The sequence below is a fragment of the Lissotriton helveticus genome, chromosome 12 (assembly GCF_964261635.1).
Source record: "Lissotriton helveticus chromosome 12, aLisHel1.1, whole genome shotgun sequence".
In the NCBI taxonomy this organism is placed as follows: domain Eukaryota; kingdom Metazoa; phylum Chordata; class Amphibia; order Caudata; family Salamandridae; genus Lissotriton; species Lissotriton helveticus.
In genome coordinates, this window is record NC_136073.1 from 497,991,201 (window position 1) to 498,003,743 (window position 12,543).

A 12,543-nucleotide genomic window follows, 5' to 3' on the forward strand; every position below is an offset into this window, starting at 1 on the left:
AGATATTGGTATCTGGGACACACAGGGGGGATTTTGTCTATATGGCCAACACACAAAGTCATTAGTTAACATCTGATAAAATAACTACGAGTAAAGAAAATGTTACGGTTCTCTCTCTCAATGTTAATGGCCTGAATAATAAACGTAAGGCTCAGGCAATTGAAGGTTTGCTTAGAAGCCATAACCTAGATGCCATTTTTTACAGGAAACCCATTTCCGGACCGCATCTGATGCAAGTAAAATCTTCCAGAAATGGGCTGGTTTCCAATGTTCAGCGCACACTGGATGCGCGCAGAAGGGAGTAGGGATTTATATAGGGAAACCTGTACACTTGCAAGTAAAAAATACCCAGTCAAACCCAGGGAGCAGGTGGGTTCTTGTGCATGGAACTCTAAATCAGTCAAGTCTCACTCTGGCCACAATCTACATCCCGGTCTTGAATAATCCTCAACCCCTGCTACAGCTAAAGCAGGCACTCTCATGTATCCTGGTCCTATTATAGGGGGGGGTAATTTCCTCCAAAACCCTTCAGTGGATTCCTGTAAGAAGGCTCAAAAGCAAAACAAGCCCCAGGTAGTTATTGCCCTGGCTAGCTGTAAAAAGATTAATGGCGTAGTCAATATCCGGGAAAACAGGACTTTTCAGGTTTTTCAGCAAAGCTTGATACAGCTTCCAGGATAGATTTTTCCATGATCTCTCATGGCCTCAGGATCAATGCATACGATCATATCCCGAATGCGTTTTCAGACCACACTTAAATTAAGACAGAAATAGGGAGAGCAGGCTCAAGGGCGAAAAACGCAAAAACAACAGTTGATTTTTTTTTCTCACCTTGCCATTCCAGTTTGAACCCAGAAATATGCAAATCAGTCTTGACCCTGTCTTGACCCTGTGCCCCATGGGAACAGTCCAGCCTGAACTGCCAAGCCAGGTCCTCCCTGGACTGGAAACAAACATCCTAGGACCGGCTTTGGGCTTTCAGCCTTCATCAGCCAGGGTAGCTTGATTCCATTGGCATGGAGAGAACGGGACTCACTTCTGAACATACCCCTCCCACTCGGGGTGACAAATGCAAAAACAACAGCTGATGGACAGAATGCAGAACAATTTTATACATTCACCAAAAGGGCGAAAAACCCCAAGAGATGGTATTCTAATAAACAGAATTTGGAAAACGAGAGCTGGTGTACGGGAATAGCCACCACGATTAATACTTTCTTTTTTAACAACAGAGGCACATCACCAATAAATATAGTTTGGGATGCATTTAAGGCCACCTAACGGGGACTAATTACATGAAAAGAAATCCCGCAACATATGGCTTAAAAGGTAGAAAGATTAAAAACTGAGACAACGCTACGCGCAGGCAAATAACGATCATGTAAAGTATAGGTATTTTTAAACCAAACAGGAATTGCTACAAGTGAAATTGCAGATGCAGGAGTATTATTATCAATTGGGTAATCTAATAAATAGGACATATCTTCAAAAGGCATATGAGGAGAGTGAATACACTGGGAAGCTATTGGCATGGCAGGAAAATGAGAAGAGGGTAAAAAATAGAATTGAAAGTATTCAGGACGAGGTATCTAAAACACACTTAACAGACACTAAAGATATTGGGGATGGTTTTCTGACACATTACAGGGCAATATATCAGTCAGACCTACAAACATCACCAGAACTCATTGCAAGATTCCTGGATAAACTGCTGATCCCTACACTGCACCGTGATATTAGAGAATCATTATTAAATGAGTTGAAGAAGTTTAACTGGTAATTAGCTCATTAGCCAATTGTAAAACTAAAGGGCAGGACGGGCTACCAGCAGAATTATAAAAAGATTAGCCCCAACTCTTAATATACAATTCCTAAAATTAGCAATCCATCTATTGAAAGGAGGGGAATCCTCGGCCTCTTTCCACACAGCAGTAGTAGGCAGCGTTTTGAAGAAAGAGAAAGACAGAGAAAACGTCAATTCTTATAGGTTGATCAGTCTTCTTAACGTTGACTTTAAGATTTTTACAAAACGTCTTAAAATAGGCCCAATAGAATTGTGGGGTCCCTTATTCATACAGAACAATGCGGATTTGTGGCAGGGAGACAGCTTTCGACATGACATTTTTAATAGAAGCCCTGGAGTACTTCCATAAGAATACAATTGAAGCTCAGGTGTGGTGTTTAGACCCTGAGAAAGACTTTGATTTAGTATCCTGGGACTGTCTTTTTTATTATTTTTGAAAAGTTCGGTTTCCCAGAAGGCTTTATACAATTAATGAGAAAACTCTTTAAAGGCTCACAGGTGCAACTGTTAATTAATTCAATAAATCTTGTATACACCTCAATGACTCCTTGCAATGCCAGAGAAATCCTAGCTAGGATCACTGCATCGTCTGCATTGAGGAGTATCGGGAGGGAGACCACCTTGCCATAGGGGATGTACTTAACACACCCCACCAAAACAGCGTCTAACCTGCTTGTATAAAAAAGGCCAAACCAGAGTGGAGCAAGGTTGCATTTCTGTCTCACACCTCAATCAAATTGAAAGATTTTGTACATTCACGCTGTCTGTCATAGCAGACGCATGAAATTGCACCTGAGTATAGCTGTCTTATAATGTCATAATAGGTGGATCCACTCCTATGCTCCCCATAATAGCCCATAGTTTGCTGTGGACCATGCAATCAATTGCGGCAGAGACATCCATAGTGGCCATACAGAGTTGGGCTTTTTTGGACTATGTGTACTTTGCAATAACCATAGTCAAGATTATGCACTCATCAATCGTTTCTTTACCCTTTCTGAATCTATACTGTGCCTCAGTCAGGACTTTCTTATCACCTACCCACTCCTCTAATATATTTAATAGTACTCATCCCATCAACTTTTTCGTACTATCGATTAAGGATATGGTTGTATAGTTTTCGGGTTTGATTGTTCCCCCTTTTTAGATATATGAACGATTATTGAATGCTTCCATGTTTTAAGTGGGGCCAATTAGGTTGCAACATTAAAAACATTCATCATTATTTATTTTTTATTTTATTTATTTATTTAGTTGCAAAGGTGTATATAGCGCTGGCTAGAACCGGATGTATCAGAGCGCTTTACATGAGAATCAGCGATTTACATGTTGCATAATTACATCAAATACAGGAGCCAAGTATAGACATAGGAGGAAAACATGAGATTACACAATAATATTAGTAATTAGCGTGTAGTATAGCCAAGAGATGGGTAAGAGGTGGGGAGGGAAGGAAACGCAGCGGGGAGACGAGGAAAACAATGTCAGATGTCCGGCTGGGTAGGTGACGGCCAAGGGGGAGAACCAGAGCCAAATTCCTCTATAGCTGCATAGGACAGCTCCACCAAGCATCGGCCAAGGTTGTTCGGGTTCCACGGTAAGTACGAACAGTTAAGGTATCCGCCCAGGGGGCATCATCATAGTTCCATCAAAAGCACCAGTCCTGGTGTTACTGGGAAGCAGCATCCACCTCGTGCTCCAGATGGCCCCCAGGTCGAGAGTGGGGAGAGAAGAGGTGCAAGGGTCAGTTCCAAAGTCTGCAGAATTGTGGACCAACACATCGTTTTGCCTTCAGTCCTCTTGGTCGGAGTGTAACTGACGAGGAGTTGTACCCCCATAGTGACATTGCAGATATTGTTCTGGGGACCATTTTAGAGTCATTCAAGCCCGGGTCTGACTTTCCTTGAATTAGCAGGTCTCACTATGCCCCCGACAGAGAGCGCTGATTATAGGTATCTATTGATCCCCATGACTCTGCAGCTGGTCTTGCCTCTAGTTTGGATGATTCTTTTACTCTGCTATGCCTTTAATCCAGTTAATATATCGGGACTCTGATGATGGGTCATCCTCCCTCTCTGGTGGTATGTACCTGGCGGGCGCCATTTTGGGGTCAGGCATTGCGTATTCCGCTGTAAAATATTAACAACGTTTTTATTTGGGTTTCATTCAAGCACCCTTCGGTCCTCTAAACTCCCATTTGGATCGCCGGAGATTTCTCCACTTCCCCACTCACCGCCTGTCAGCCCCTTTAGCGCGTCCGCTGCTAAGGCGGCGCTGAGTAGATACCAGTTTTGGAGAGAGACTATGTTAGGAATAGGGTTGGGATTAAAGTTATTGTGCACCCTCTAGTACAAAGCAGCACACAGCAGATATTGTGCTGGATTATTATGGCAACCAGGTGCACAGGAGAGACCTGATAGGATCCAGCAAGTCAAACAGCGCAGTACACAGCAGATGTTGTGCTAGATTGTTGTGGCCACCAGGTGGAACAGTAGAAATATGATGGGAACCAGCAAGTCCAATAAGCAAGGATTAGAGGATATAAAGGACCAGGAGCTCAGATTGCACCATCTTGTGCATGGGCGCCATTTTGAGGTCATGCGGAGCCCTGCATGGCTCCAGCACAACTTCAGTGTATTCTCCAACCCAACAATTAGTGGACGGACTCCTTGGAACAGAGTATATTTTCAGGTGGGCTGTCCGAAGGTCACAGAGGAGCAGCTGTTGGCTGTGTAAGCACTTATATATTCATTTTATTCGAATAGGGCCAATATTTTCAGGTTAGGCAAGGCAAGCCGAATCACTGAGCTGCCTCCTGCAAGAGCCCAGTCATCTAACATACCTTCCGAGGTAGAGCGTTGTTCAGCGATGTCCGCGAGTGGAATGCGGAGATCACAAGAAGCCTTGTATGATGAGCGCTTTACTCCTGGCTCATTTAGCACTGCCGATGCTGTTGATGATGCAGGGGTCTAGCCGCCATTTCAGTAAGAGTAGGCCTGTGGCGATCAGGGAAGAGATCCAAGAAAGTAACCTCAAAGAGCCTGGAAGATGTGCTTCTGCTCACAGATCGGCTCCGTCAATGTTCCGGAGTCAGAGACTGCTGCGGATTTCGTCGGGACCCGACATGTAGATGAGAAAGCCCGCTCATATGGTAGGGCGCCTTTCATCAATCCGTTTTGATCCATGGATGAAGCGGCCCCTACCAAAATAATCCCCAAACTCATCCAGACCCTTCCAAGAACAGGAGAAACACCACCCGGCACTGGGCAAATGGTGCAATTCGATCCATCTCTAGTCAATCCAGTCAATCCATCAAGGTGGTCGAAGGAGGAGGCTGCTTACCAACAAGCCCCGCTCCAGCAGAGGGTCCCACCCCCAGCCAGCCCAGAGCCTTCTGCAACATTAAACACTCCTGCACGTTTCGGCTGTGCTCTGCTCCTCTGCAGTCTTTTTTCCCCTCCTCTGCTCATGTTCTGCGAGGCCCTCCTCTCACATTGACCCCTCCGAGGCCTCCGCTCTCCTCCCCTCCCCCTCCTTCCAAGATGCAACTCAACACTTTTGGTATATTTGCTTTCAGCCACGGTAGGATCTTGCTGCGAGCGCCAAGGAAGGGCTTTATTATGCAGCGCTCCTTTGAAGCAAATCACAGCTCTTTCCTAGTGTTTACCCGGTATGCCCGAGCTGTACACAGCGCCAAAAACACCTAACCGCCGAGAGGCATGCCGCTAAACTCCACAAGCAGCATTTCATTGTTTAAAAACGCAGATTACTGCCTCTAACATCCTGGCTTCTTCTCCCAGTGAAAGTTGAGTAAGAGAGAAGTTCCAACCCCAAGCAACAAGTTTGATTGCGCAATGTTTTCATTAGAGAGCCCCGCAGAGGCTTGGTCTCTAAACAAATATTAACAGGGATGCAGTCAGTGCCAGGGGCATTCAGAGGACAACACTAGGCTAAGGCTCATTCTATTTCTACCTCCTTAAAGATTAAATTGTCATTGTTTTGCTACTTCAGGTTGTGCCTATAACTCATAATCTCTTTAATGTTATGAAAAATATTTTGGAAATATCTAACCAGCCATACTCAATGTGCACTTCTAACAAGGGCTATCCTACATCTTTTAGAAATAGGGCATTTCCCACCTTCCAGAACCCTTGGCTATCTTTCCTCTTTGATGTTTGCCTTAATTCCTCCCATGCTTCCTCTCTACTGCTTTTCAACCAAGACCCTCATGCTTCCTTATATCCAGCATGCAATTCCCCTTACAATTGGGGCATCTCTGGGAATCATACGCAAAGCTTTGTGGAAGTTTAATAAGGCCTTTGTGCAATTTGTATTGATCCATCGCTCTTGGGGGCACTCTCCGCTTGAGAATGGGCTTATCAGCTGTTTAATTCTATCCAAAACCTCTTCTAATGCCCCAACAATATGCTCAGAAATGGCACTGACATCTAAACAGGTCATAACCTCTGGGTATTTGTGTATTAGCACATGAGTAAATCTATCTGCCTTATCTACTTCATCCCATTTTATTATTTAGCTATTTTCCTAGTTAGTTTAATGTTTCCCTCCTAGTTCAAGTCACAAGCAAGTAGGGCACGGTCACTGAATTCTATAAAAGTTACCTGCATGTTACTTAATCTATCATTCAAATTTTGTGAGGCTAGTATATAATCAAATGTAGACCCTTTATGTGCATTCTCAAAGGTCTTAGACATGGATCTTGTGATCAGATTTATCCTATTTGCTATCCCAAAGTTCCAAGTAAACAATAGCCTATTTAATACGTTTCCCATAAGTACTGTGACTGAAGTGGATGCCAGGATCTCTATCACGATCTGCAACTTCTGACATTAAAATCTCCCTACCAAATAGTTTTATGTGGCTTAGAGTGTTGATTGCTTACACAGTTAATCACCTGTTCCACTCATCCTGCAGCATATGCCATGTTACTCCCATAATTAATATTGTAGTAATTTATAATTACCTGCTCCCAGTCTCCTTGTCCTTCACATACCAAGTAGTGGAGGTATGATTAGTCAAGTTTTAAAATTTTGATTCTAAGTGTATTCGTTATCAGCGTCAGCATTCCACCTTTTTCCCTTACCAGCCCTGAAAGGAAAGTGCTGGGGTTTTGTAGGATCTGAAGCAAGCCAGGGAGATGGGGGCCAAATCCCATGTTTCCTGGAGAAATACAATATATTTTATTATCTCTCCTATCCAATCTTTATCATCTCTCATATGACTAAATCCTGCTATATTCCAAGTTATCATCTTAATTATTTCTGACCCCCCTACCTCTTTATCATGCACCTATATTTCTGCATTCCTCATCCTTAGTTGTCATGTTTCCACTCCTGGACAGTCCCCCAAGTATGGTTGCAGTGTCCCTGACACATAGACCTTCCAGGACCAAAGCAGCAATGTCCGAGGAAGAAGCAGAGAACATAGCCTCCACTTACGACTCTCCTCCCAAGGCCTCACTTGAATCCAATATTCAAGTGATCACAGGCTTCAGAAGAGAATACCCCCCTCTAAAGTTAAAAGACCCCGCCCTCCCTCTCGTCCATACCTAAGGCCCCACCAGGAAAGTACTCTAGCAAAAAGAGCATATCCACTAACTGTCTGCTCATTAACTGTAGATCAGCTCCCAAACACGCAACGGAATTAGCAGAAACCATCCTCTCTCACGACCTAGACATTGCGTTTATCACAGAGACATGGCTAAATGAGACCTCCCCCCCTGTTTCAATATGCTTGTACCTCCAGGCTACTCCATTGTCAACAAAGATAGAAAAGATCAAAGAGGAGGAGGTGTGGCTATCCTCCACAGAGATGACAAAGACATCGTTGTCACTGACTCCTGCAAGTACAGCTCATTGGAATGTCTCTCTGTCAACATTAAGACTAAGGACAACGGCCCTCTATTCTGTCACCCTCTATATCACCCCCCCGGCAACACCCCCACATTTGGGGAACACTTATCCAACCTGATTGCCCAGTGTGCACTAAAAGACACTAACTACCTAATCCTGGGTGATCTCAAACTACGTTGGAATGAAACCAACAACTCTCTAATTCAATCTCTCAACAACCTCCTCTGTGACAATAATCTTTCCCAACACTGTTCAGAAGAAACGCACAACAAAGGTGCAACCTTGGATGCCATCATCACCCACCAGGACGCAATTACGATCGACAACATTCTTCCAGTGGACTGGTCGAATCACCACATGATCCTATTCCACATCAACCAAAGACTTTTATCCCTGCCTCCGGTCTTTGACCCCCCCAAATGGTCCAGAAATTTCACCCAGATTCCCCTGGATGTCATGGAAGAGAGGCTATATCTGCTCCTACCTAGCGACACTGAGCTCCCCAAAACTAAGCTCACCTCACTCTATAACACAAACATGGTAACCTTGCTTGACCAACTTGCTCCCCTGAAATAAAATAAAATCGTCCTATTCCACCAGATCATGGTTTGACCCAGACATCAATGATGAAAGGAGACAACTAAGAGCTACAGAAAGACGCTGGAGGACCATGCCCAGCACCACTCATCGCGATCAACTTAGATCAGTCCGGAAGAATTACAACCGACATATCAAGAATAAAAAATCCATGTATTTCCGCTCCGCTCTTAATAGCGCAAAAAACGGACCCAAGGATCTCTTTAACATCATCAGATGCCAAATCTCCACACCTGATACGTCCCTAGGGCCAGCTTCCAAAGAACGGTGCGACAACTTTGCCAACTTCTTCAATGATAAGATCTCCAAGATCGAGCGATCTCTCGACACCAATTGCGCCTCACTTTCCTATTGCAGCCAGGGTGAGGTGTTGGGTAGCGCTCCCTCTCAAACTACTAAACCCTGGTCTCTATTCCAGTCCAACCCAGAAGCAGAGAGAGTCAAACTTATCTCAATCCCCAAACACTCATGACACGCCCTAGACCCTCTACCTGCTCGACTCACTAAAAAGCTGAAACTCTGCCCAGGAATTTTTAAAAGCTCCTTTAAAACTGGAATCGTTCCGGATTGTCTGAAAGTGGGACAAGTCACCCCACTGCCAAAAAAACAGGCCTAGACATAAATGACTTAAACAACTTCAGACCCATCTCCAACCTTCCTCTTCTCTCCAAAATCTTAGAAAAATGTCTACTCCAACAACTAACCCAACACCTGGACAACACCAACCTTCTCGACTCCCATCAGTCAGGATTCAGGAAAGGTTGCAGCACTGAAACCACAATCCTTAACATAATAGATGACATTCACAAATCATTGGACATAGACCAATGCTACCTACTTATTCTTCTAGACCTAACGGCAGCATTCGACACAGTAGACCACACACTTCTCCCCAAGGCCCTTGAAGATAAGGCCGGTCTAGACGAGGTGGTCCTCAAATGGTTCTCCTCATTCCACCACGACTGCTTCCAGAGAATCAAAATCAAAAGCTTTGAGTCCGACCTCAATCCCCTCAACAGGGGAGTTCCCCAAGGATCAGTGCTCTCCCCTCAAATCTTCAACATCTACATGGAACCCCTCACCACCCTACTCAGAAAAGCTAACATCCCTTTCCACTTATATGCTGACGATACTCAAATTTACTTGGAAATCTCATCGGCCAAAGACATTCAAAGACTCAAAAAAACACTAACAGCCACATGCATCAAGTGATTTAGGAATCGCAAACGGTGCGAATCGCAAAAATCGGCTGTTTGCGATTCCTAAATCACTATTTGGGATGCATCAATCAAAAACTACTAGAAATCGCTATTTTTTGCGAATTCTGAAAATGCGATTGCATTTAAGGAATCGCAATTTGCGATTCCTTAAATGCAATGCATGACACCCAAAAACAATGGCGAATTCGCAATTAGGAGGAAAAAATGACCATGAGGTTGGACCTCATGGTAATTTGCGAAAAATCTGAAAAATTCAATTTTGTGCATTTTTCAAACTGTCATGTTGTGCACACACATGCCCTTAGGGCATGTGTGTGCACAACATATGTGCATAGATTGATTTCAGGGGTGCAACAGGGTGTCCTTTGGACACCCCTGCACCCTTGAAATCGCAATCTCAATTTGCGATTAGCTAATTGCGAATCGCAAATGGAGATTGTCTTCCCATTCATTCCTATGGGCCTTTTGGCCCATAGGAATCATTGGGAAGGGATTCCTTAATTGCGATTCGCAAATTGTGAATTGTAATTAAGGAATCGCTATAAAAATTGCGATTTTTTTGATGCATTGCCGTTTGCGATTCCTTAATTGCGATTCCTTAATTTTCGCAATTAAGGAATCGCAAACGGCAACAATGATGCATGTACCTAAGAGAAGTGCAACTGTGGCTGTCCAGTAATCACTTAAAACTGAATCAGGTCAAAACCTAACTCCTCCTCATTTTGAACAAATAAGAAGATCCACAAATGATCGAATGGATAAAAGCTATCAAGGCACTCAATGGGAACCTCACCCTGGTTGATTCTGTTAAATCTTTAGGCATTACAACAGACTCAAAACTGGACATGACCAAGCACATTAAGATCTCGGTGAAGAGCGCCTTCCTCAACCTGAAGCTACTAAACAAAATAAAACCTTTTATCCCGCCCAAAGATCTTAAACAAGCCACCCAAGCATTGGAGCTGTCAAGACTAGACTATGGAAATGCAGTCCTCACTGGAATAGCTAAAACCCACCGTGCTCCCCTGAAAACAACCCTCAATGCGGCTGCCAGAATGGTCACTGTTATAATGAAATGTGATCATATCTCTCCTGCTCTCAAAGAACTGTTAACAATAGAACTTCAGACGAACTACAGAACAGCCTGCTTCACCCACAAAGCCCTTCACATAGGCAAACCCGACTATCTGGTGGGCAAACTCAAAAAAGCTGGTCAGAACTGGACTCTCTGAAGCTCCAACACCCTACTTCTCATTCCGCAAAAATCACGAAAACAGAAAAACGCGGCCAGGTCCTTCGCCGGCAACGCGCCCAAAATCTGGAACTCTATTTCCCCTCACATCAGAACTACTCCTTCCTTAGCTAAATTCAAAAGTCAGCTCAAAATGCTTTTCCTTGATCGATCCCTAACAAACAGATAGGAGCAGCTGAAGCCTTGAGACTCACTCTTCCCTCATCCCGGATTCGATGTTAACATGACCTTGGATCTCCTACATCATTGCCACTATGAATATTATTATCTGGACTGTCTTGCCTTAATGTATTTTGTGCTGCTCTCTTCTCCTCTGCTATGTAACCGATGTGAAGCGCTCCGATACCCTCCGGTCAGGATAGCGCTATATAAAACTTCTCAAATGAAAATAAATAAATAAAATAAATAAATCACAAGTTATCTCAAGTAACTATCACTCATGCCCCAAGGTAACTATGACTCATGCCCTGCCATAATTAATTTCATCGCAACTGTTGCAGTGATATGATCCCCAATGTCATAGAAGATGTCATGAGGCATGTAATATGTGGAGTCATTACCAGTGCATCTAGCTTTCTGCCAAATGTATTATTTTTTTGGTTACCAATAATAAATAATATACATTTACAAAGCAAAATGTTTCAGCAACCTTAAAAATTCCTGAGTCCAGGAGGGGAGAAAAGACAAGACAAATACTAAACAATCACAATTATATATATCCCTCATTGGGTCCAATGTACATATCAACTCATACATATATATATATATATATATTCACTGAAAAAACCATAGGTTAGAGACCATATATAGTTAGGAATTAGCATTTAAAAAACCTTGAAAATTCACTGAAAAAACCATAGGTTATAGACCATATATAGTTAGGAATTAGCATTTAAAAAACCTTATTTTACTCACACAAAACCATTGAAATTCCATATATAGTTAGTTGCACTAACTATATATCGCGCACCCGCAATTCACTGCTAATGATGTCACATATTACATCATTCATGACATGGTCAGTGACATCACCGATGACATCACTGATGACATCTCAAATGACATCACTGATGACATCACTGATGACAACATCCAGTGACTGTATGTTTCTGTAAAGTTAAAATATGTCTTACATATTGAAGAATGAGTAGATGTATAAGTGTCTGGACGAAGGATTTAGTAGGTGCATGACTGAATGTATGAGTGAGTGATTAAATGTGTCTCACTGAGTGCATGGGTTAGTGACTAAACTGTCTTAATTTGTGCATCATTATGTCTTTTGTTCTGTAAACTGCTGCATGTGTTGATCAGTAGCTATATGAGTAACTATATGGGTTATTGATTGATTGCCCAAGTATTTGTATGGGAGACTGAGTGTGTGTGTGGCTGGCTGGGAGGTGTGTGACTCTGTGCAGATCAATGTGTACTTGTATCAATGATTGTATAAGAGAGTAAGTATGTGTTAGTATATGTTTGAAAATATAAGGTGCTCTATGTTTAACTGTATAGATTAGAAAATGGAAGTGTGATTGATTCTTTACAGGACTGACTAGGTGTGTGAGTAACTCCATGGATGAGTGGCAGAGTGTGAGTGTATGTATAGGTGTATGAGTGCATATGATAGTGTTGTAAAGATGAGTGATTGTATGTATGAATGATTGTATGGGTGAATGAGTGAGTGTTTGTGTAAACATAGGAATCAGTGAGTGCGTATGTAGTAACTAGTATTGGTGTGTCAATGGTTTAAAAAATTATACTCTGTATTTAACACTGGGTGTAACAGAGGTTATATGAAAG